This window comes from Symphalangus syndactylus, chromosome 3 (assembly GCF_028878055.3).
Source record: "Symphalangus syndactylus isolate Jambi chromosome 3, NHGRI_mSymSyn1-v2.1_pri, whole genome shotgun sequence".
In the NCBI taxonomy this organism is placed as follows: Eukaryota; Metazoa; Chordata; class Mammalia; order Primates; family Hylobatidae; genus Symphalangus; species Symphalangus syndactylus.
This window is the reverse complement of record NC_072425.2, coordinates 82,514,833-82,538,652: the sequence shown is the minus strand read 5'-3', so window position 1 is coordinate 82,538,652 and position 23,820 is coordinate 82,514,833.

Below are 23,820 nucleotides of genomic sequence, written 5' to 3'. Positions count from 1 at the left end.
GTTTTCTATTGCTACTTTAATAAATTACCACAAATGTGGTGGTTTAAAACAAAAAAAAGTATTAAAGTCCCAGATCTCAAGTCTAAAATGGATAAGCAAGGCTACATTCTTTCTGGAGAAAATCCTTTCCTTTGTCTTTTCCACATTCTAAAGGCTGTCTGAATTCCTTAGCTAGTGGCAACGAATCATTCCAGCCTCTTCTTCCCTCATCACATCTTCTGTCTGACTCTGAAATTCCTGGTATCCTCTTATAAGCACCCTAGTGATGACCTTGTGTGCACTGGGTTAATATAGGGTAATCTCTCCATCTCAAAATCCTGAACTTAATCATCTCTGCAAAGACCTTTTTCTATGTAAAAAATGTTTTTCCAGGTTATAGGGATTACAGTGTGGACATATTTTGGAGCTGCTGGCCTCTCACACTCCTGTATCCTTGCTCTGTATCACGATTTCATTCCTAGTGTGGCCTTACTCTTACAGTGACCATCATATAACAATGAGAATATTATGATGTTAATCCTAGAGGAGTATTTTATGTTACATATGTAACAAGCAAGAGTATTATAGGGTGGGAGATAACCCAGCAAAACAGAAGATCTTACAAGTATTTTATTTCAGGAAAATTTCTGGAATTTGAATGTTCGGTAGGCTGATCAAGATATGACCTCTGTAGTAAGTGAAATGCTGTAATCCCAGTGCTTTGGGAGGCCCACGTGGGCAGATCATGAGGTCAAGAGATCGAGACCATCCTGGCCAACATGGTGAAACCCCATCTCCACTAAAAATACAAAAATTAGGTGGGCATGATGGCACATGCCTGTAGTCCCAGCTACTCAGGAGGCTGAGGCAGGAGAATCGCTTGAACCCAGGAGGGAGGTTTCAGTGAGCAGAGATCGTGCCACTGCACTCCAGCCTGGCAACAGAGACTCCATCTCAAATTAAAAAGCCTAATATTTGGAAAGCTACTTAGGGTTTTGAATACAACAAGATGTCCTGCTATAACCCATTTATCCGGTGCAATAAAAAACTGAAAATTGTGTGTGTCACACAGTTAGACAAAGCAATATCAGGTTACATTGCTGATGGTTTTTCAACTAGTCTGAAGACACGACAGAGGCAGTGATTCTCAAAGTGTCTATGGCCGACTGGAGATAGTCTTTGAGAAGCATTGCCCTCACAGTTGGACAGTAGGATCCCACGCTGAGAAAGAAAAGCCATCCTTTTGGTAGTTAACCTCAGAGAAATATCTCTTGATGTGCTACTAGACTCTCATAAAAGTTTAACAAATGATGGTGTGATACCAGACACTGTTATCAACACCTTTTGATTTGGGCACTGTTATGGAGGATATGCTGTATTTTCTAAACCATTTATCTGTGTGGTGCTGTTTCTCTTAAAGCCAGATTATATAAGACCAGGAGCCAAGCAATGGATATGGGAATGTGGGAATGGTGACTGTCAAGTACATTCCTTGTTCTTCTCTAAAGTAAATCCCATCTTTGCCACTCTAGAGTCGGCTTCCAAAAGAGCAAACAAACGTGGTTACATTACATTGGAAGTTGATAATGCTATGTGGCCATTTTAGGCATTTCATGGCACCAGATCCATAGACAAAAAATAATTTGAATTGCTGGTAAATAGATTTTCTGTTAGACAAAGAAAGTAGAGAAAAATGTAAGATTGGGGGTATGCTATTTTAAACTAACATAGCAGTTGTAAATTTCAAAAGATTGCAAATTATAAAGTGTTATTTAGGCAGGATTATTTCAAGCTTTTTCAAATAGTTTTAGGCAAAGTATTTCAAACAGCTAAGTTATTAGGCATGAGGAAGGGGAAAGTAAGGGCAAGAACACTGTAAATACAAGTTATAGATTTGTACAATTGTGGAAGTATTATGGTGTTTCCTTATCAGGTTCTACTAAAATTAGTATATATTTCCTCTTCTTTATACTGCTAATAAAGGAAACACTGATTGTAGATACATGTGGCTATAAGATTATCTATAAAGAACCCTCTCCCCACCCACTCCCCAACAGACCCCAGTATGTGATGTTCCTCTCCCTGTGTCCGTGTGTTCTCATTCTTCAGCTCCTACTTATAAGTGAGAGTATGTGGTGTTTGGTTTTCTGTTCCTGTGTTAGTTTGCTGAGGACAATGGCTGCCAGCTCTACTCATGTCCCTGCAAAGGACACGATCTCGTTCCTTTTTATGTCTGCATGGTATTCCATGGTGATTATGTACACAGTTTCTTTATCCAGTCTGTCATTGATGGGCATTTGGGTTGATTCCATGTCTTGGCTATTGTGAATAGTGCTGCGATGAACACTCACGTGCATGTATGCTTGTAATAGAATGATGTATATTCCTTTGGCTATATACCAGTAAAGGGATTGCTGGGTCAAATGGTATTTCTGGTCCTAGATCTTTGAGGAATTGCCATACAATCTTCCACATAATACCTAGGTGATGTGCGGACAGATGCAGCAAACCACCATGGCACATTTTGACCTACGTAACAAATCTGTACATCCTGCACATCTACCCCAGAACTTAAAATAAAAATATTATTTTTTTTAAAAAGAACAAGAAGAATTCACATCATTCACAGATCATGAAGCTTCTGCAGAAACTTGGAGTTTGGGTTGACAGACTTTTGGGGAGGGAAGGAGGATCTATATATATATATATATGTTATATATATGAAATATATATTTGTCATATATGACATATGCTAGTACAATAGTATATAGTAATATGAAATATATAAACGTGTATATATAAAATGGAAAGGATGCTAAGTAAGTTATATTGTTAAAATAAAACAAAATGATTTTGTGTTTATGTTGAGAAGCCAAGGAATGCAGTGGGTGAATAAGTGTTGTTTTTCCAAGCATATTTTTATTTCCAACCTTTTTTGGTAATAATGCCTTTTGGAAAACTACGCTGCCCAGTCTCATGTGGGCTGCCCCTGTTTCTACCTGGTCAAATTGTAAGTCTATGACCCAAGCTAATTCAGTTGGGCACTTTCTCCCATGAAAGTTAAACTTTACAAGAAAGACACAACAATATAACTTATTTGAAACTGGGATATTCTAATGAAAACATATTGAAGAAAATGTACATTACTTCCTTCTACACAAGTTTTCAGCCTGCCCTTTCTTAGATCTTATGATTCTCTTTAGTTTTTTTTTTTTAGCTACCCAGTTGCCTTCAAATTTATTTTATAAATAAGTTAATCAGAAATATTTTTATGTTCCTTATCAAAAAAGCTCTAGCTTATATTTGTATTATATCTCCAAAACTATAAAATAATTTATTCATAAAATTATAAATCATCTCAATTTAAATACGTTTTTTACACTTGAATAAAAAGTTTCTAAATGAATTGAACTTCATTTTCAGTCATTCTCTCTTCCTTCCTTACTCATTAAACATAATATGGAACCAAGTATTTTTAATACCCCATGTAGTTTCTCCTGCTTTTCTTGTCTTCCTGGCAGATGGCTATTCATCATTCAAGACAAAACTGCTTTCTCTGCTTTTGAAGAAGTATTAATTCTTCCCTTGATTTTATTCTTATAGTAGAATATATATAGCAGATTTTATTGGTATTACATGTTTGTGCACTTGTCTTTCTCACCAGACTCAGTTCTATAAGGGGTTTACAACCACATTTTCATCTCTAGTTTCTAACATATGCTTCACACAGAGTAAATAGTCAATGAATGATTATGTAACTGAATATTGAGAACTGGCTAATTTCTCATCAAAGTAGGAAAGCCAGAATTATTTCAAAAATATTTAATTGTAAAGAGGTTGATACAAATTGCAAAGAAAAGAATACCCAGAAGAAATAGGCTGATTTAACCTCTTTACCAATGTTATCCATCTCATAGAAACAAAGAAAAATAAGGGGAGAAGAGAAATTTGCTTATGTAATTTATTCATAGCAGACGAGAAAAAAAAGCCAAAGATATTACATTCTATCAGCAATTGCAAGATTTCAAAGCAAGTTGGCATATTTTAATCATTTGTTTTTCTTGTTTACTACCTGAGGGGTAACATTTATCCAGGGACAAGAAAGCAACATAGAAACAAAATTTTCTTTGTTGCTCTTTGGTTTGCCTTTTTTCAAAATACCAAAATTTTTCAACTAGTAAAGTCTATGTACACAGAGGTCAATCAACCCAGGAGAATTGAAGAAAGATATAAACATTCACGTCACTGACCTCGTGACAAGGCCAAGAAGCTTACATTAGAGCAGTGCTCTCCACGTGGAGCCAGTGCATTCTAGAGACTATGAGAATGTGTCCACTGAAATGAGGATAGAATATACAATATCAATCTCTCTCTCTATATATGTATTTTTAAAAGTTAAAGTTCGTGTATAATTAATAGAAGACTTGACACTGAAAGCCCCCGTAGTTATTATGTCAGATGATCCTGTGTCAAATATGTCACTGATGAGAGGAATTCTGATTAAAGAAGCAAGATCTACAACTCAGTTTCAGAGGCTCATACTAATAAGTTTTTTAGTGTTATTGGGATATCACAACTTATAAATCTTAAAGGGATTTGTAGACTATCTTATCTAGTTTTAACTACATTTACCCTCCAAATAATGGCTTTTTCTTTTCTTCCCCACCCCCTCGCTTTTTTTTTTTTTTTTTTTTTTTTGAGACGGAGTCTCGCTCTGTCGCCTAGGCTGGAGTGCAATGGCTCGATCTTGCCTCACTGTAACCTCTGCCTTCCAGGTTAAAGCAATTCTCCTGCCTCAGCCACTCAAGTAGCTGAGATTACAGGCACCTGCCACCACCCCTGGCTAATTGTTTGTATTTAGTAGAGATGGGGTTTCATCATGTTAGTCAGGCTGGTCTCAAACTCCTGACCTCAGGTGATACACGCTCCCCTGCCTCCCAAAGTGCTGGGGTTATAGGTGTGCATGACCATTCCTAGCCGGAATAATGGTTTTAAATGATTCCTTTAAAGACATACAGATTGAAAAATAAAATATAAAAGCAAGTAAATAAAAATACAAAAGCATAATTGAAAGTTTTCCTCCTACTCTCTGCTATGTTGTTAGTAATGTTATTAAGTATAGGTTTGTTGATTAATGATCTATTCATGTATGAGCAAAGGTTGGGTAAAAAACAATCAGGAAAAATTTGTAGAGTAGTACACACACATTTCGAGAGAGAGAGAGAGAGAGAGAGAGAGAGGGAGAGAGGCACTGAGTGGAAGGGACTCAGTTGACTAACTCCTTAGAGAAAATGTAGAGTAACCAGCTACATACAGAAAAATATAGCCCATGGATGGGTAAAGGATGAAGTATCAAAGAGAGCACGTGGAAAATAGACAATGTAGTCTTGATCAGCAAAAACATCTGAATCAAGAGCAGGACCAAAGCAATTATCTTTGTTTAGTGGAGCAAAGACTCTGGAATAAGATTTGTATTGCAAAATGATTGTTGCTCCCTTTAAGGTATACCAAAAAGCCAAAAATGGAGAAAAGTTGAAAACAATAATATCCAAGATTTGGCCTGGGATGTTTTCTTATTTATTCCTAGCTAGTGTACATTTAACAGCAGCTTAGTGAGATGAAGTTAGTGGACCATGATCAGAATCAAACTAATGCATTATCCTTGTTCATATTTTAAGATTGCTTTATTGAATAAATATACATGTATAAACAATAATATGATTGGATCAATTTCAGATACTATATTAAATTTTGAGATCCAATTAAAAGAGCCCTAGAGTAATCATTTCCTTTGTATATAGAAGAATGACTGCAACTCCACTAGCTGTAGGAAATGACATTTTATGTGGTACCCAAGGAAAGAGCCCATCTTTTCTCATCTCTTATTTTGAGCAGAAATTTCAGTAGTAAGTAAAATTAAATAATTATATTATTTAGTTGTTTCTAGAATAAGGATATGTTTTTAGAAGTATTAAACTCATATGGAATAAGCCTGGTGGAATTTATATTTTTTCATTTAAATGACATTGCTTTTCATATTTTAATATATCTAAAATTGGCCTACATCTTACTATGTGATTACATATTATAGTTACTCTTGGTCTGGTTATGGACGTGATGTACTTATTCCTTGTATGTGCACAAACTCGGTTATTGTTCCCGGTTATCTGAGCAGAAAAATGGAACTCTTCCATGTTTCAGTCAAACACACGCACACACGCCCACACATACAATTCAGAAACCTATAGGAGCTTTGTTTGTTGTCTGATTACCTTCTGTTGACATTTCTCAGTGAGAAGAAAGAAACAGCACTAACATATCAAAAAAAAAAAAGCCTGCCATGGAAACACAAACACAATAGTAAGCATTGTTTTAAGAATGCTGCATTACCAACTATCTTTATGTCCTAGAGGACAATAATGTGCAGCAATTATAGAAATTTCTTACTTCAAGTCAAAATGTTTCAGAAAACTTGAACTGGGAAGAAATTTTAGGAATCACTTGACTACTTAATTTTTCTTACATTTCCTTTTTATATATGTTCAAGAATGGTATACAACAAATATATTTGCCAAAATATGTACAAAAACAGACACTTTTCAAAGAAAAACATACAAGCAGCCAACAAATATACACAAAAAATGCTCAAGATCACTAATTGTGAGAGAAATGCAACTCAATAAGCTACCATCTCACAACAGTCAGATTGACTTTTGTTAAAAAATCAAAGAATAACATGTTGCTGGGGATGTGGAAAAAAGGAAACACTTATAGACTGTTGATGGGAATATAAATTAGCTCAGCCACTGTGGAGAGTAGTTTGGAGATTTCTCAAAGAACTAAGATTTGAACTAGTATTTAATCCAGCAATCACATTACTAGGTATACAACTAAAGAAAAATTGATCTACCAAAAGAAACATGCACCCATATGTTCATTACAGCACTATTCACAATAGCAAAGACAGGGAATCAACCTAGTTGCCCATCAGTGGTGGATTGGATAAAGAAAATGTGATATGTATACACTGCAGAATACTATGCAGCCAGGACAAAGAACAAAATCATGTCCTTTGCAGCAACATGGATGCAGCTGGAAACCATTATCCTAATCAAACTAAAGTGCAAACAGAAAACCAAATTTTGTGTGTACTTATTAGTGGGAGCTAGGCTGAGCATGGTGGCTCATACCTGTAATCCTTGCACTTTGGGAGGCCTAAGCAGGCGGATCTCTTGAGCTCAGGAGTTCAAGACCAGCCTGGGCAACATGGTGAAACCCTGTCTCTAAAAAAATTATAAATAATTAGCCAGGCGTGGTGGCACCTGCCTGTAGTTCCAGCTACACAGGAGGCTGAGGTGGGAGGATCGCTTCAGCCTGGGAGGTCAAGGCTGCAGTGAGCTACGATTGCATCACTGTACTCCAGTATGGGCAACAGAGCAAGACCCTGTCTCAAAAAAAAAAAAAAAAAAGTAGGAGCTAAACATTGAGTGCTCATGGATATAAAGTTGGGAGCAGTAGACACTGGACAGGGAAGGGAGAAAGGGGGCCATGCATTGAAAAACTATCTGTTAGTTATGGTGCTTACTCCCTGGGTGACAGGTTTAATTATACTCCAAAACTTAGCATCACACAATAGTACCTTTGTAACTAACCTGCAAGCACGTATACCCTGGTATCTAAAATAAACATTGAAAATAAAATGAAAGATGCAAAAATAAAAGCTTTTTAAATAATAATAAAGTAACATTTTCAATTGATTAGAAAGTGCTGAGTTAGTAAAATTGGTAGTGGTGACTTAAAATTGATGGTATTTTAATTGAGAAGATATACAAAATTTCTACTTCTTCCCATCACATACGATGTGAAGATATCTCTTGGGAATACATCAGCACTTTTCTATTACTGTAATACCTTGTTGACATCTAGAAAATCTTTCTTGAATTCTTATTCACATTGTATTACTAAACAAGCTTTTACATTTCCATCTTCTTAGATGCTGGACTCCTGGACTGATTCCTTCATATTCCTTCTTTCTATTGTAGCTTCCTCTCTGTGTTTTTATGGCAGGAGTTTGAAAAATAAATGTGAAGGTGTTGTAGAAACATGACTGGGCAAATACATCAGAAAGGTGGAATTGCAATGGAAAGAAGACTTGTACACATTTAGGTTATAAATTATAAATATAAGCTCTTAAAAAAATAAATTCCTTAGAAAATATACCTTGACTACTTTTTAAAGTGAAAGCAGAGAACTGCTAAAAATTTATATGAAAAGCATCCAGCAACATCAGCAATGATTTCTATGTATCATAATATCCTGCAACATACATTTTATTAGAGGTTTATATTTTAAATTTTATCTAATCTCCCTTGAGTCTATAAAAGCCCATACCATCTAACATTAAGAATGCACCAAGATTGATTATATCTTATCAAAATTTCCATTTCAATATGCCTCATGCTAATATAATTATAAAGTTGGAAAGAAAGCATGTTCAATGTACCCAAAACCATTTTACAACATCAATTGCAATAGAACTATGTGCAGAATATTTCATGCTTCTATTCTCTCTTAAGAGTAACACCTTTAGTAACTTTCATATGTCATTTAGTTAACAAGACAAACAAAGTTGAGGATTTCAAGCCCAATAACAGAAGTGAACAATTTTGATTGACTGGTACATTACAACTCTTATTACATACTGTAGACCTAGGATATTATAATAATTAGCTTGTCAAGTCAATTGTTATTCTTCATTAAAAGTGAATATAAGGGAGCAATTAATCTTACAACTTTGGCTTAATTAGGACATTCTGTTTTTGTAGTTGGTTACAGTTCAGTGTCTCAATCTAAAGAATGTATCATTTTCTAATAGAAGGTTTCATCTTCATTATTTTGATTATGAATTCAAACTGCAAATGTAAGCTTATGTAATAACTTGGTAAAAGTTCTGAGTTATTTATAATTTGCCTTTTGAAATTCATTATAGATATGAGATCTTTTCTAACTCTTCACCTTAGCGTTATAAGACTGTGGACTCAGAATGTCACACTCCTTAAAAGTGATTCTACCCTATGTGAATCATGTTTCTGAAAATGCTGACTCCCACAAAAATAGACAAGGCTCAAGGACTTTTCTAAATCCCAAGAAACATTAAAAATAAATAAAATCAGAGTTGAGTTTTTCTTACATAGTAAAGGTTAGATGAATGACAATAAAATATTGCTTATTGGTAATCAGTTTCCAGCTTACATTGTGGATTGACTGTCTGCTTATAGTGTCTGAAAACTTGCAGGTGAAACATGTGGCACAGATCACAGAAATGATATTGGTTCTGCTCTCTGCCTTCTAATGAAATAAAGACAAAAACTAACAATATTTAAAAATCAGTTCCTGCCTTTATTCAATGACAATCCCCTCAGTTGGAAAATTAAAGAAAGAAAAAAGTCTGTGTGTCCAGTAGATACTAGAAGAAAACATTGAACCATAGATGAATGAGCCCTGAAACGTGGGCCATTTTGTCAATTCCTCCACCCTTACTCAACCTTGACTTACAAAATTCTATAGAGAAAACGTTATGTTCTCCTTTGAGAATATATAAAAACTTCCATCATCAACAAAATGTTCCTCATAATACCCTGAAGATATTACTGCTGCTGTTTTTGTGAGCCAACATGGTGAAACAGGAAAGAGCATTTACGTAGATTAAACAGATCTATGTTTGAGTCATGTTCCCCACTTCTCCCTCAGTTGGTTGACCATGGGCAAAACACATATACTATCAGCTTCATTTACCAAGTGCTTTAGCTCACTTGAACAGCCATAACCAAATACTAGAGAATGCGTGACTTAAATAAGAGAAATTTATTTTCTCACACTTAGGGAGGTGAGAAGTTCAAAATCAAAGTATCAGGAGGTTTGGTTTCGTCTGAAGCCTCTCTCCTTGGCTTCCTGATAGCTGCCTGCTTGCTGTGTCTTCACATGTTTTTTTCTCCATTAGTGTGTATACTGCAGTCTCTATGTGTTCAAATGTCCTCTTTTTATATGGTCAAGAGTAGTACTGGGTGGTCGGTTGCAGGCGGGCAGAAAAACCTAAACAGCTAAAACAAAAACTAAGCAAAGAAACTACAAGACTAGAAAATCCAAAATAAGACAGACAAGATGGCCAAACCCCTGGTCACAGTGACATGTCTCTGCCTCTTCCAGGCAAACTCAAGTAACTGGGGGTCTCTAAAATCTCCTCCTCTTCTGGAATACCTAGTGATTATTCCACTCCGTAATTAAAGAAATATCCAAAAAATAGGAATACTGAATGGTCACAGGAGAAGTGGGAAAATATCAAACCGCCATTTCACATAGCAAGAAAGGAGTTGTTAAAATTAGCTATAAAAACAAGGATAAGCCTGGGCTGATAAGACCCTAACCAACAGGATCTGGGCTAAGCTGATTTAAAACCATCTAGGTCCAACATAGTGTTGGATTGGACTCATTCCCTACCCCAGACCTAATTATATGCTCATTTTCATACTAAATCACACACCAACCAGTGCCATGACAGATCTGAGCATGTCCATATTTAATATAAAAATGGGTAGCACCTCAATTTTAAGACATCTCTACCTTTTTTCCTAGAAAACCTCATGATTATTCCACATCCTAATTAGAAGAGCCCATAAAACTAGAAAACCAAACTGTATTTGCAACTCACTCTCCTGAGTATGCCCACGCTCCTGCTCTTGAGTGTGTACTTTGGCTTTGCAATAAAAGTTTCTTGCCGTTTGCTTTATTCTGACTTGTCCCTGAATTCTTTCTTGCAATGGCGTTAAGAACTTGGAACAGCAGCTGGTGCTGGAGTCTCATCAGTATCTAGAGACCCACCTAAGCCCTCAGGTAATAATATTAAATTAGTGCCCACTCTACTTGCCTCATTTTAATTTAGTCGCCCCTTTAAGGGCCCTATCTCCAAACACAGTCATATTTATCAGATTTAGGAATCATTTGGAGGAGTCATTAGGGTTTTCTAAAATTACATCATCACAAGCCCTCCTTTCTGTAACCTCAAGGTGGTATATAAGCTTCTGTTACTCATTGAAAAGTTGGATCTTCCTTCTGAAGGCTCACATGTATACATATTACATAAATTTGTATGCCTTTTCTTCTGTCAATCAACCTGACTTATGTCAGTAAATTTTCAGTAAACTCTTAGGGTGCCAAGAGCCTATGACCTCCACAGGACTCATCAGAAAAAAACTGGGAGCATTTAGGCCATCAGAAGATGAAAATAATTCTAAATATTTTGTTGTTAGGCAAGAGGAAGACATACTAGTCCTTCAGAGAAGTTCATTAAGGGATGAAGAGCAAAAGCACCAGAGGGGAGGAGATAATAGTTGACTGAACATCACGGGAACACCAAAAACAGAATGTTAGACAGGTAGCTTGCCAGGAATGCAACTGTCCCTTGATATCCTCAGGGAATTGGTTCCTGGACCTCTTGTGAACCAAAATCCGCTGATACTGAAGTCCCTGATATAAAATAGAGTAGTATTTACATACAACCTACACACATCCTCTTATATACTTTAAATAATCACTAAATTACTTATGCATCTAGCATAAGTAAAATCTCTAGAATACCTAATGCAATGTTGTAAATACTACATAAATAGTTGTTACACTATATATTTTAAAAAGTTGTTTATTGAATATTTTTGATCCAGGGTTGGTTAAATCTGCAGATATAGAACATGTAGATATAAGGGACCAAATGTATTTATCCACAGGAATTGGAACAATCTGGGATTCAGAAACAGAACTCCAGGAACTTCAACAGCCTAGTTCAGAAGAAATTGCCAAGATAAGATCACAAGCATAAGGAACGAATGGTTGAAATGGGTTAAATAAATTCATCAGTGAGTAAATAAATCAGCCACCCACCTCTGTGCTAACCTTGTAGATGCATTGATTTCTTAAGTGTCAGTATAATTTCAAGTGTGGAGTTTAATTTTTACTTTTAGAGATTTAAGCTTTGTGAACACAGGGCCCATGACTACCGTGCTCACTGTTTATATTTACAGAACCAAACAAAATGCCTGACACATCATGGGCAGTAAATAACTGTTCATTGATTAGTTGACAGGCTATTCATTCAGTCTGTGGTTGAATGATAATGCTAGGAATTAAACCAAAACTGTAACTAAAGTCAACACACTAGACCAAGAAAATAAGATAAATAAAAATAACATAATTATAAGTGTATGAGAAATAAAAATGAAAACAACTACATGATTAAGAAGACATTTATAGAGCCAACAAACATGAAAAAAAAAAAGCTCATCATCACTGGTCATTAGAGAAATGAACAAAACCACAATGAGATACCATCTCAAGCCAGTTAGAATGGTGATCATTAAGAAGTCAGGAAACAACTTATGCTGGAGAGGATGTGGAGAAATAGGAACACTTTTTTTTTTTTTTTTTTGAGATGGAGTATTGCTCTGTCGCCCAGGCTGGAATGCAGTGGCGCTATCTCTGCTCACTGAAAGCTCCGCCTTCCTGGTTCACGCCATTCTCCTGCCTCAACCTCTCCTGAGTAGCTGGGGCTATAGGCACCCGCCACAACACATGGCTAATTTTTTTTTTTTTTTTGGTATTTTTTTAGTAGAGATGGGGTTTCACAGGAACACTTTTTGCACTGTTGGTGGGAGTATAAATTAGTTCAACCACTGTGGAAGACAACGTAGTGATTCCTCAAGGATCTAGAACCAGAAATACCATTTGACCCAGCAATCCCATTATTGGGTATATACTCAAAGGATTATAAATCATTCTACTTAAAGACACATGCACATGTATGTTTATTGTAGCACAATTTACAATAGCAAAGTCTTGGAACCAACCTAAATGCTCATCAATGATAGACTGGATAAAGAAAATGTGGCATATATACACCATGGAATACTATGCAGCCATAAAAAAGAATGAGTTCATGTTCTTTGCAAGGATGTAGATGAAGCCAGAAGCCATCATTCTCAGCAAACTAACACAGGAACATGCAGTGTTCTCACTCACAAGTGGGAGTTGAACAATGAGAACACATGGACACAGGGAGGGAAACATCACACAATTGGGGCCTGTTGGGGTGTAGGGGGCAAGGGCAGGGAGAGCGTTAGGACAAATACCTAATGCATGTGGGGCTTAAAACCTGCATGACAGATTGATAGGTGGAGCAAACCACATGGTACATGTACACACATGCAACAAACCTGCATGTTCTGCACATGTATACCAGAACTTAAAAAAAAAAAAAAGAATGCTGCATCCCAAGTTGTCAATGTCATCATCGTTCATACAGATGTTTTCTGGCTTTCACAGTATTGTTCATAGTGAATATTTTTGATATCTTAGTTTTTTATCCTTCCTTTATCAAGCATATGCATGCAGATATCCCTATTATCATGAATTTTTGTCAACATTTCTAACAGTTTTTGGAAATGATGTCTATGTTTTAGGACATCTTATAAATCTGAGTTGTGCAACCCTAAGGGAGAAGTTGGAAAACTTACTCTTTTGGCTTTTTTATAGCTAATAGAGTGTAGGCATGGAAATTATGTTCTGCCAATCAAGTGCACCTATCTGAGACTTTACTTTGGGAAAGGAGGAACAAAAGTGGGTGAGGATGAAGGTGGAGGTATGCAGCCTACAGGCACAACACAGTGAGGGTCATGGGTGGGGACAAGCACCAATGATGCCTGTTGCATGTCTGAGTCTTTGCTGGTGCATTTCTATGATATAGTTGGGAGACTTGGCTGCATAGCCTCTAAGCCTGAATCTCTAGCAGTCATAAATATGCTTTCAGCTACATGAATTAGCTACAATGGTTTCTATTGTTGGCAACTGTTATGACTGAGACAGTGTCTCTCAAGGGTATATCCATTAACTTTATCACAGATTCAGCTAAAACCCATAAGTTAATAACCACCAAATATTTTTTTCTCTATTAAAAAAAGACATTTGAGTTTCAGACTATATTTTCACTTGTTTATTGGACATCTCCACTAGGATGTATATCACAAATACTCAAATTAAATACATTTAAAACTCACTACCTCGTACCCAGAGTCAGATGTATATTACCAGTCAGACTAAACAAGTATCTATTCTACTGAGGTTTTTTTTCACCATTTCCAGACATGATTGAGTTTGGTCTGAATTTCATTTTATCTTTTTTATCTGCTCCATCAAACAGAAATATGTGTAATGATGAAAATGTTGTAAGTCTTTGCTGTCCAAAATGGTAGCCACTAGACATCTGTGGCTATTGATACTTGAAACGTAGTTGTTGCAATTGAGAAAATGAATTTAAGTTTAAACAGCTGTACTTGGCTAGTAGCTGCCTATTGATCAATGTGGTTCTACATCATATTCTTCACCTTTGGTTTAATTTTTGGATGTATCAAATAATATTTTATACAAATTCTACAAATTTTTACAATAGAAATGAAGCTAAATAATGTGTATTACATTCTGTAAGCCAATACTGATAATTCTTTGGGTATTATCCATTAACCAGTTATACAACCACCTAAGTGTAGTGTCTATAAAGTGATTATCTGGACTATTGATGTGTCCCAAGTAAAAAAGAATTAATAAACTCTCTGAAGTCAAGAGCTATGACATATGCATTAGCAGAGTTGATCATCAGAACCTGCCAAGTATATAGACTTTGTATCAACTGATAGAACAGATGTTTACCTTGCTTCTGGATAAATCTGTACAGTCCCTGTCTAAAATATATTTGCTAGTACATTCCAAAGCTGGAACTTATCCATTTTTTAACATAGTTTGAGTAGCAGAGTTTCTTAGTTCAGGCACTGGGGGGCAAATTACAGATTGTGCTTACTTGGAACACCTGGATCAGCTATTTTTAATTAATTGCACTATTGAAAACAGTTGGAAATTTAGCTAAACAAGCAATTTGATGAGGTTTTTTTTTTGCAAAATTGACCAAATTTACGTATGTTTTATTATTCTATAGACAGGAGGTTGGCAAAATTTTTCTCTAAAGGGTCAGAATGAAAATATTTTATGCTTTGTGGGCCAAAAGGCAAGATTGAGAACATTAAGCACCTGTATAGTCATTCAGAGATGTAAGAGCCATTTTCAGCTTGTAGACCATATGAAAACAAGGAGGATAGACATTGCCCACAGACTATGGTTTCTCAACCCCTCTATTGTCTCTGAATTAATAGTAATACATGATTTTGACTTAATGTATAGGACCCAATATGTAGTCATTATCCCTAAAAGTTTTAGCAATTATTTATCTCTGATTTTACATTTATAATTCTGGATGAACTTGGTAGATTTTAAGTGCCCTGATAAAAGTTCAGGTTCATCAGGCATAGTTAATGAAATGTGTATCATGTGCTCAGTGTTGCAAGTGTTTTAAACATCACAACATATATTAATTTTTTCTAAATGTTTATAGGAAATGAGATATCAGTTTGAAATTTCAAATGACAATAAGTCTCTAATTTTTTTAAAAAATTAATATTCATATTCAAGAAAGTGATCTGTGCATATTATTTGGAAAACTGAAATAAGATTATGATAAAATATAGGGCCCACTTTCATTCCATCCTATCCCTGATTTTTACATTTAAAGGCAAATATTTTCAGTTTAAAAAAAATGTTACCTGAGAAATTTTCTTGCTTTTAGTCACTCCAAGATCTTTTTATTTCTTAATACAGGAAGGGAGAATTTAGCCTTCATCATTCCCTATCCCCCACCAAGCACTTGCAAATACATATGTTTTTGTTTCTTCATTCTGTATGTAAGAAAAAATACAGTTGAATTAACACAGTCTGTTTAACAGCCCAGTTTTTCTCCATGTCTTTTTTTTTTTTTTTTTGAGATGGAGTCTCACTCTGTCGCCAGGCTGGAGAGCAGTGGCATGATCTAAGCTCACTGCAATCTCCACCTCCCAAGTTCAAGTGATTCCCCTGCCTCAGCCTCCTGAGTAGCTGGGACTACAGGCAAACACCACCACACCCAGCTAATTTTTGTATTTTAGTAGAGACGGGGTTTCACCATGTTGGCCAGGATGGTCTCGATCTCCTGACCTCGTGATCCGCCCACTTCAGCCTCCCAAAGTGCTGGGATTACAGGCATGAGCCACCATGCCTGGCCCTCCATGTCTTTTAATGTTTCCTATCATATGCCATGGTGTCATTCATGCTCCCTGTATATTCAACATTCTGCAACATTTTCCCTTGATCTATGCCCATTGATGGATTTAAATATGTTGTAACCAACTCAAGTTCAGCTGCTTGCCACTGAGAGGACAGAACCTGAGAAACAAGGTGTGATGAAAAAGAAGCAACTTGATTCAAGTGGTACTACTTGGGAAATGGCAAGGCTCATGCTTCTGAAAGACCATTTCATATTTGGAGCTGAGTAAGGGGCTAAAGAAGGGAAAGCTGGTATGAGAAACATGAGGGAGTAGTGCAGAGTACAGGGTCTATGTGTCTTATGTGTCTTGTTCCAATGGCTACCTTGAGTTGTTGTCCACCTGAGGTGCAAGCTAGTGCCATCTCAATGGTAGCAGGGTTGTACTTTTGTTTTGTTTTGTTTTGTTTTTTGAGACAGTCTCTCACTCTGTTGTCCAGGCTGGAGTGCCATGGCATGATCTCGGCTCACTGCAACCTCTGCCTCCCAGGTTCTAGCGATTCTCCTGCCTCAGCCTCCTGAGCAGCTGGGATTATAGGCGCTCGCCACCAGGGCCCAGCTAATTTTGTATTTTTAGTAGAGACAGGGTTTCACCGTGTTGGTCAGGCTGGTCTCGAACTCCTGACCTCATGAACTGCCCGCCTCAGCCTCCCAAAGTGCTGGGATTACGGGCATGAGCCACCGCACCCAGCCAGCAGGGTTGTACTTTAACTGCCTTGAGGTAATCTCTAGATGGGGTGGATTCTACAGCTGGGTCTCCCTGCCTGGCTCGTTTCAATATAGCCCTTGGAATTTATAAGCAAGCACAATTCTAGATAAACTGGCACAGTGCAAGGAGTATCCAGTGGGAAGAGAGGAAAACAAACAATTTCAAAGTATATTTCAAGGCTAAGACTAGAAAGAAGGAAACAACATTTAAATGCATTTTGAAGCTAAACTACTTGTTTACAACTCCCCACTGTCAAATTCCATTCAGTTTCTATGGAGAGTGCACAACACAGTCAATCTGGCTACTTCCTGCTAAAAAGGGGCACAGTTAGGGAACACCAGAATGGAGTCTGTACATTTGGAGTAGGAAATAATTCCTAGTCCCAAACTCATAATAGGAACTTGCTGGAATATTAATGTGTGAGGACCTAGGAACTTTTGAGAAAATCTATCTTGCATCCCCATTCAAAGCATACAACAGCAATAAAGTTCACGGCAGCTGAAGAGGTCAATGAACAGAACAGCAATCATGCTGTATATAAGCCTTCTATGCATTAAGAGTGGCTAAACCATAACGTTACAGGCTCCTGGGAGAGGGTATCTACGGCAGAAACAAGGGTCTCCAATGCATGCATAGCTTGGATTATATCACGAGAATAATCTGATATATACATATATAAATATAAATATAAATATATGTAAAAAAAATATATATATATAAAACATTTAGTCTTAATGCACAGTGCCACCTTGGATCCCAGTATATTTAAAGCCGTATGGGTTCAATCTGCTTATTGGGCATTACCTGAGTGGATATTGCCCTATTCCATTTCTAGTGCTATTCTGGCCAAATTGGGTGCCCTGTTTGTTCTTGGAAGGGGATATCATTTCAATTACCTCATTGTCTTGGAGTGGGGCTGTCACTACCCCTTGTAGGTCTAGAGCTTTGTATTGCAGCACCAAGATAGCTTGGTCTGGCACAGTGTTTGGCAAGGCATCTTGGGCCAAGCGGTCAGTGCAGACATTGAAAGTCTTACTGGGGCAATGGTAAGAGTAGCTGGAACAGCAGCCACAACCAGCAAGGCCACTGCCACTGCTGCTAGAGCTACTGCCAGAGGAACTGGTGGAGCAGTGGCCAGAGCCATGTCATCAAACTTTGAGGCTGAAGCAATGGCCAGAGAAGCCCCTGGGAAAGCAGCCAGAGTGGCAGCCGTTGAAGCCAGGTCCAAAGGGGGCAGGTTCAGAATATTTAGGAGGCTTATTTCCTCGTTGTCTTTTTCTTCCTGGGTTCTACTATCAGGTTGGAGGAAAGCTTTGTTTTTCATTGCTTTGTTCAGTCTGCAGCCGATTTTCCCCTTAACCTGAGTCCTAGTTAGGCAGTAAGATAAAAGCCTGAACATAGGATACTTTTGCCCATTTCCTAAACCCTCTGACTGAACAATTCCAGCGGCGATAGTTTATAATATTGGGTGATTCCATTCACATGACAAATTTTATCATCCAGTTTGTACAGATGCTAAACAGTGTTACAATAAGAAATCATTTCTTTTTAGACATGGACTCATAGCTACAGGCTCTCCAATTAGCCAAGATGTACCCCAGGGGGATGTCATATGGAATAGAAACCCTGCCACCAATATTATGTCTATATAGAGCTTGTCACATGATCAAAGGTCCAGGGGTAAGATGAGCTCCCTTGGGCTGGGGATAATGTCACTCCCAGTCCCAGTAGACTTGCTCACATAAGTGTCTCCACACAGCCATGACAGCCAGTGATGTCAAGGAAAGAGTTCCGCATGTGGGCCAGTGGCTAGTAAGAGTCTGGAGAGCTTTCTCTATCTCTTCATCTTTGCACCGAGTCCAAGCCCTCCTGACCCACCAACCATAACACATAGAAATAGAGTGATAACAACCAAGGCAGACCAAAAGAGCAAACAGGTTAGAGTGAGGATTATGTGAGGACTGAACCCAGGTACTATTAATATTATTTTCACATAAGCAGCACAGAACTCAATCAGCAGGGTGGCAGGCTCATCTAGAAAAGTGTACAAGCTGCCTCTCCCCATAAGTCTCAATGGGAATATCTGAAATTTTTGATATTTGTTAGCCTAGAATTTATTATCAGAGAGAGTAGCCCAGGATAATAAATTCTGCCTATTTCCTGAAAGAGGAATGCTCTATCTTGCTGCCTTCTAACAACCAGATGGACCTGATCTTTTTAGTTAGTGGGACCCTGCTCTACAGATAGACTAGATTGGAAACTGTGCTGAACACCCTCAGAGACAGGGAAAACATTAAACATAAACAGACAGAGGGATCTTATTGCAGACAGACTATTCTGAACCAATACCCAAGGAGAGGAGACTGAAGAGAAGTTCTTCAATCATATCTCAAACCCAGTAGGCACCATGGAATGACCAGTGCTAGGTTCAGATAGCACCACAGATTACTTATACTAGGTCCAGATGGCTAGAGAGTCCACATGATAGAGTCAGAGGATTTCCGGGTGCACTTTGGTTGACTTACAAAGTTCTTGAAGCCCATCACCTTCCCATATGTCGCTTTCCTTACACCAACAAAGCATTGCAGACACCTGATGCCATGGGGGGGGGCGGGGGGGAACAAATGGGAAAATCTCCAAGGCAAAAGCATCCTCAGCAGCTGCTGTGAGTCCCCTGGAGTTCCCAGCTGTGGGGTCAGCCAATCACGAGCAGCTAGCCTTTGTAAGTAGACATTGTCTTGTCCAGTAGTGTGAAAAGGCAAGCAAGCCCTAGAACACTGCATAGCTAATTACTCCACTTATTGGAAACCAGACAGACAAGGAAGGCCACTTGAAACACAGCTTCTCACACAGGGCACCAAATTTGTAACTGACCTAAGTTCAGCTGCTTGATGCTATAAAGTCAGACCACTAGAAGTGAGGTGTGTTGAAAGAGAAGCAACTTTATTCAAGTGCTAGCAGTTGAGAAACGGCTAGGCTCATGCCTCTGAAAGATCATTACATATTTGTGGCTGGGTAAAGGGTTTGAGAAAGGAAACTTGGTATGAGAAACATGCAGAAGAGTGCAGGGTATGGGCTCTAGGTGTCTTGTTCCAATGGCTATCTTGAGCTGTTGTTCATATGAAGTGTGGGATGGTGCCATCTCGATAGTGGCCGGTTGTAAATTAACTTCCTTGAGGTAATCTCTGGATGCGGAGGAATTCACAGCTCAGTCACCACACCTGGTTCACTTCAAGATTAGCCCCTGGAATTTCCAAGCAAGCATATAATTAGATAAACTAGCACAGCATAAGAGGTTTCCAATGAGAAGTGAGGAAAACAACAAGTTTCAAAGCATATTTGAAAAAAAAAACTAGAAAAAAGAAAAAAAGTTTTAAAATACATTATGAAGCTAAGCTATTCAGTTATTATATTACACTGTTTTCCCTAATATGAGTATATGTTAAAATCAGATGATGTCAATTCCTTATCTTGTGTTTTTTTTTTTCTCAATTGCCTTGGATCTTCATAAGCTTTTAGGAGTGATATTTTTATCATTAAAAATGATATTTTTATATACTGAGTATTCAAATCCCCAAATGCACTAGTTTGCTCTGTTTATTCAGGTCACCTTTCCTGTCCTTAAAAAAAATCAAATATATTGAAAATCTGTTAAAATTTAATGTTTTATATGGAATTTTTGGTATTTAAGAATCAAATACATTCTATACGATTCTAAAAATTTCTTATAGCTGGTGTATCATAAGGCCATTAATTATTGAATATTAGTTATGTTTCCAACAATCATGATAAAATTTTCTTCTTAGATTCTTCTAGTTTATTTTTGTATTGATTTCCCGTGAAGATACTCACATTAACTTAAAATAATACAGATTTTATTTCTTGTTTTTCAGTTTATATATCTTACTACAATGCTGATTTCTAATACCATGTCATAAACGGGACGGAGGGTTTCCTTAGCTTTTTCTTGACTTTAATGGCAATGTGAGTTTTACCGTACATATGTTAATGTTGTTTTATAAAATTAAGGATGTTCCTGGCTATTCTGATATAGTTAGAAGTTTTGTTTAATTTTGTTTGCTTGTTATCTTAATCGTGAATGAATGTTAAATTGTATTCTCTGTTGAAAGGTATGGGTTATAGCCTTTAAGCTATCGATTTAATAGATTACATTGATCAAACTTTTGATATAATTCTATATCTTACATTCCCAGTATAAAATTTATTTATTTAATTTTTTTTTTTTTTTTTTTTAGACGGAGTCGCGCTGTCACCCAGGTTGGAGTGCAATGGCACGATCTTGGCTCACTGCAGGCTCTGCCTCCCGGGTTCACGCCATTCTCCTGCCTCAGCCTTCCGAGTAGCTAGGACCACAGGCGCCCGCCACCTCTCCTGGATAATTTTTTGCATTTTTGATAGAGACGGGGTTTCACTGTGTTAGCCAGGATGGTCTCGATCTCCTGACCTCATGATCTGCCCGCCTCAGCCTTCCAAAGTGCTGGGATTACAGGCATGAGCCACCATGCCCGGCCCCCGGTATAAAATTTATTTGATAATGTATAATACAGGCAACATATATCTATTACAGAGTTTGTTACATTTGATTTGTAAATATCTAATTATTTAATTTAAAAATTCATATTCAAATGAAAAATAAATTTTGATATGAGAAACTTGGCATGTGAACCAGTTTACAGCCCCACCAACAGTGTAAAAGTGTTCCTATTTCTCCACATCCTCTCCAGCACCTGTTGTTTCCTGACTTTTTAATGATGGCCATTCTAACTGGTGTGAGATGGTATCTCATTGTGGTTTTGCTTTGCATTTCTCTGATGGCGCCAGTGATGATGAGCATTTTTTCATGTGTCTGTTGGCTGCAAAAATGTCTTCTTTTGAGAAGTGTCTGTTCATATCCTTTGCCCACTTTTTGATGGGGTTGTTTTTTTTCTTTTAAATTTGTTTGAGTTCTTTGTAGATTCTGGATATTAGCCCTTTGTCAGATGAATAGATGGCAAAAATTTTCTCCCCTTCTGTAGGTTGCCTGTTCACTCTGATGGTGGTTTCTTTTGCTGTGCAGAAGTTCCTTAGTTTAATTAGATCCCATTTGTCAATTTTGGCTTTTGTTGCCATTGCTTTTGGTGTTTCAGACATGAAGTCCTTGCCCATGCCTATGTCCTGAATCGTATTGCCTAGGTTTTCTTTAGGGTTTTTATGGTTTTCGGTCTAACATGTAAGTCTTCAATCCATCTTGAATTAATTTTTGTATAAGGTGTAAGGAAGGGATCCAGTTTCAGCTTTCTCCATATGGCTAGCCAGTTTTCCCAGCACCATTTGTTAAATAGGGAATCCTTTCCCCATTTCTTGTTTTTGTCAGGTTTGTCAAAGATCAGGTGGTTGTAAATGTATGGTATTATTTCTAAGGGCTCTGTTCTGTTCCATTGGTCTATATCTCTGTTTTGGTACCAGTACCATGCTGTTTTGGTTACTGTAGCCTTGTAGTATAGTTTGAAGTCAGGTAGCATGATGCCTCCAGCTTTGTTCTTTTGTCTTAGGATTGACTTGGCAATGCGGGCTGTTTTTTGGTTCCATATGAACTTTAAAGTAGTTTTTTTCCAATTCTGTGAAGAAAGTCATTGGTAGCTTGATGGGGATGGCATCGAATCTATAAATTATCTTGGGCAGTATGGCCATTTTCACGATATTGATTCTTCCTATCCATTTTCTTTCACTTCAACCTTGGAGAATCTGATGGCTATGTCTTAGGGATGACCTTCTTGTGAGGTACCATACTGGGGTTTTCTGCATTTTCTTTATTTGAATGTTGTCATCTCTAGCTACTTTGAGAAAGTTCTCATGGATGTTATCCTGAAATATCTTTTGAAGTTGGTTCCATTGTCTCCATCTCTTTTAGGTACACCAATCAGTCGTAGATTCATTCTCTACATAATCCCATATTTCTATGATTCTTTTTTCGTTTCTTTTTATTCTTTTTTCTCTATTCTTGTTTGACATTCTTATTTCAGAAATCCAGTTTTCTAGCTCTGAGACTTTTTTCTCTACTTGGTGTATTCTACTATTAATACTTGCAATTGAATTATGAAATTCTTCTGTGTTTTTTAGCTCTGTCAGGTCAATTACATTTTTTTTCTATACTTTCTGTTGTCTGTCTGCTCTTGCATTGCTTTATTATGATTTTTAGTTATCTTACATTGGGTTACAAAATACTCCCTTACCTCAATGAACTTCATTCCTATCCATTTTCTGAATCCTGTTGCTGTCATTTCAGCCATTTCCACCCAGTTTAGAACCCTTGCTGGAGAGGCAATACTGTTTGGAGGAAAAAAGGCACTTTGGCTTTTTGCATTGTGACCATTATTTCACTGATTCTTTCTCATCTACGTGAGCTTATCTACCTTCAATCTTTGAGGTTGCTTACATTTGGATGGTTTGTTATTGTTGTTTTTGCTTTTATCCTATTTGATGACCTTGAGAGTTTGATTATGGTATAAGGTGAATTTAGCTGACTGGCTTCATTTCTGGAAGATTTTAGTGGGCCAACGTTCAGCTCTTAACTCCTGGGCAGTGTGCTGTAACTCTGGGGGACTTGTATTGGACCCTGACTTTGTTCTCTGGCTTCTAGAGGTTTGGATTACACTGTGCTGGGAGGAAGTTGAGGTGTGGCAGTTGTGGCAGAGTGTAGCAGATGGTGAAGTGCCTGCCTCCATGTGGGCACTCACCACAGTGGCAGAGGCAATGCAACTGGGAAAGATAAGGGGCCCCTGATGGAGAATTGTGCACAGCCACACTGGAGGTGGTATTGGCTTGGGGGTGTGACACTGGAGAGCACAAGTCCTGGTGCCTTTTCTGTACCTGGCAAGCAGGAGTGATCACTCAGGTTGGGAGA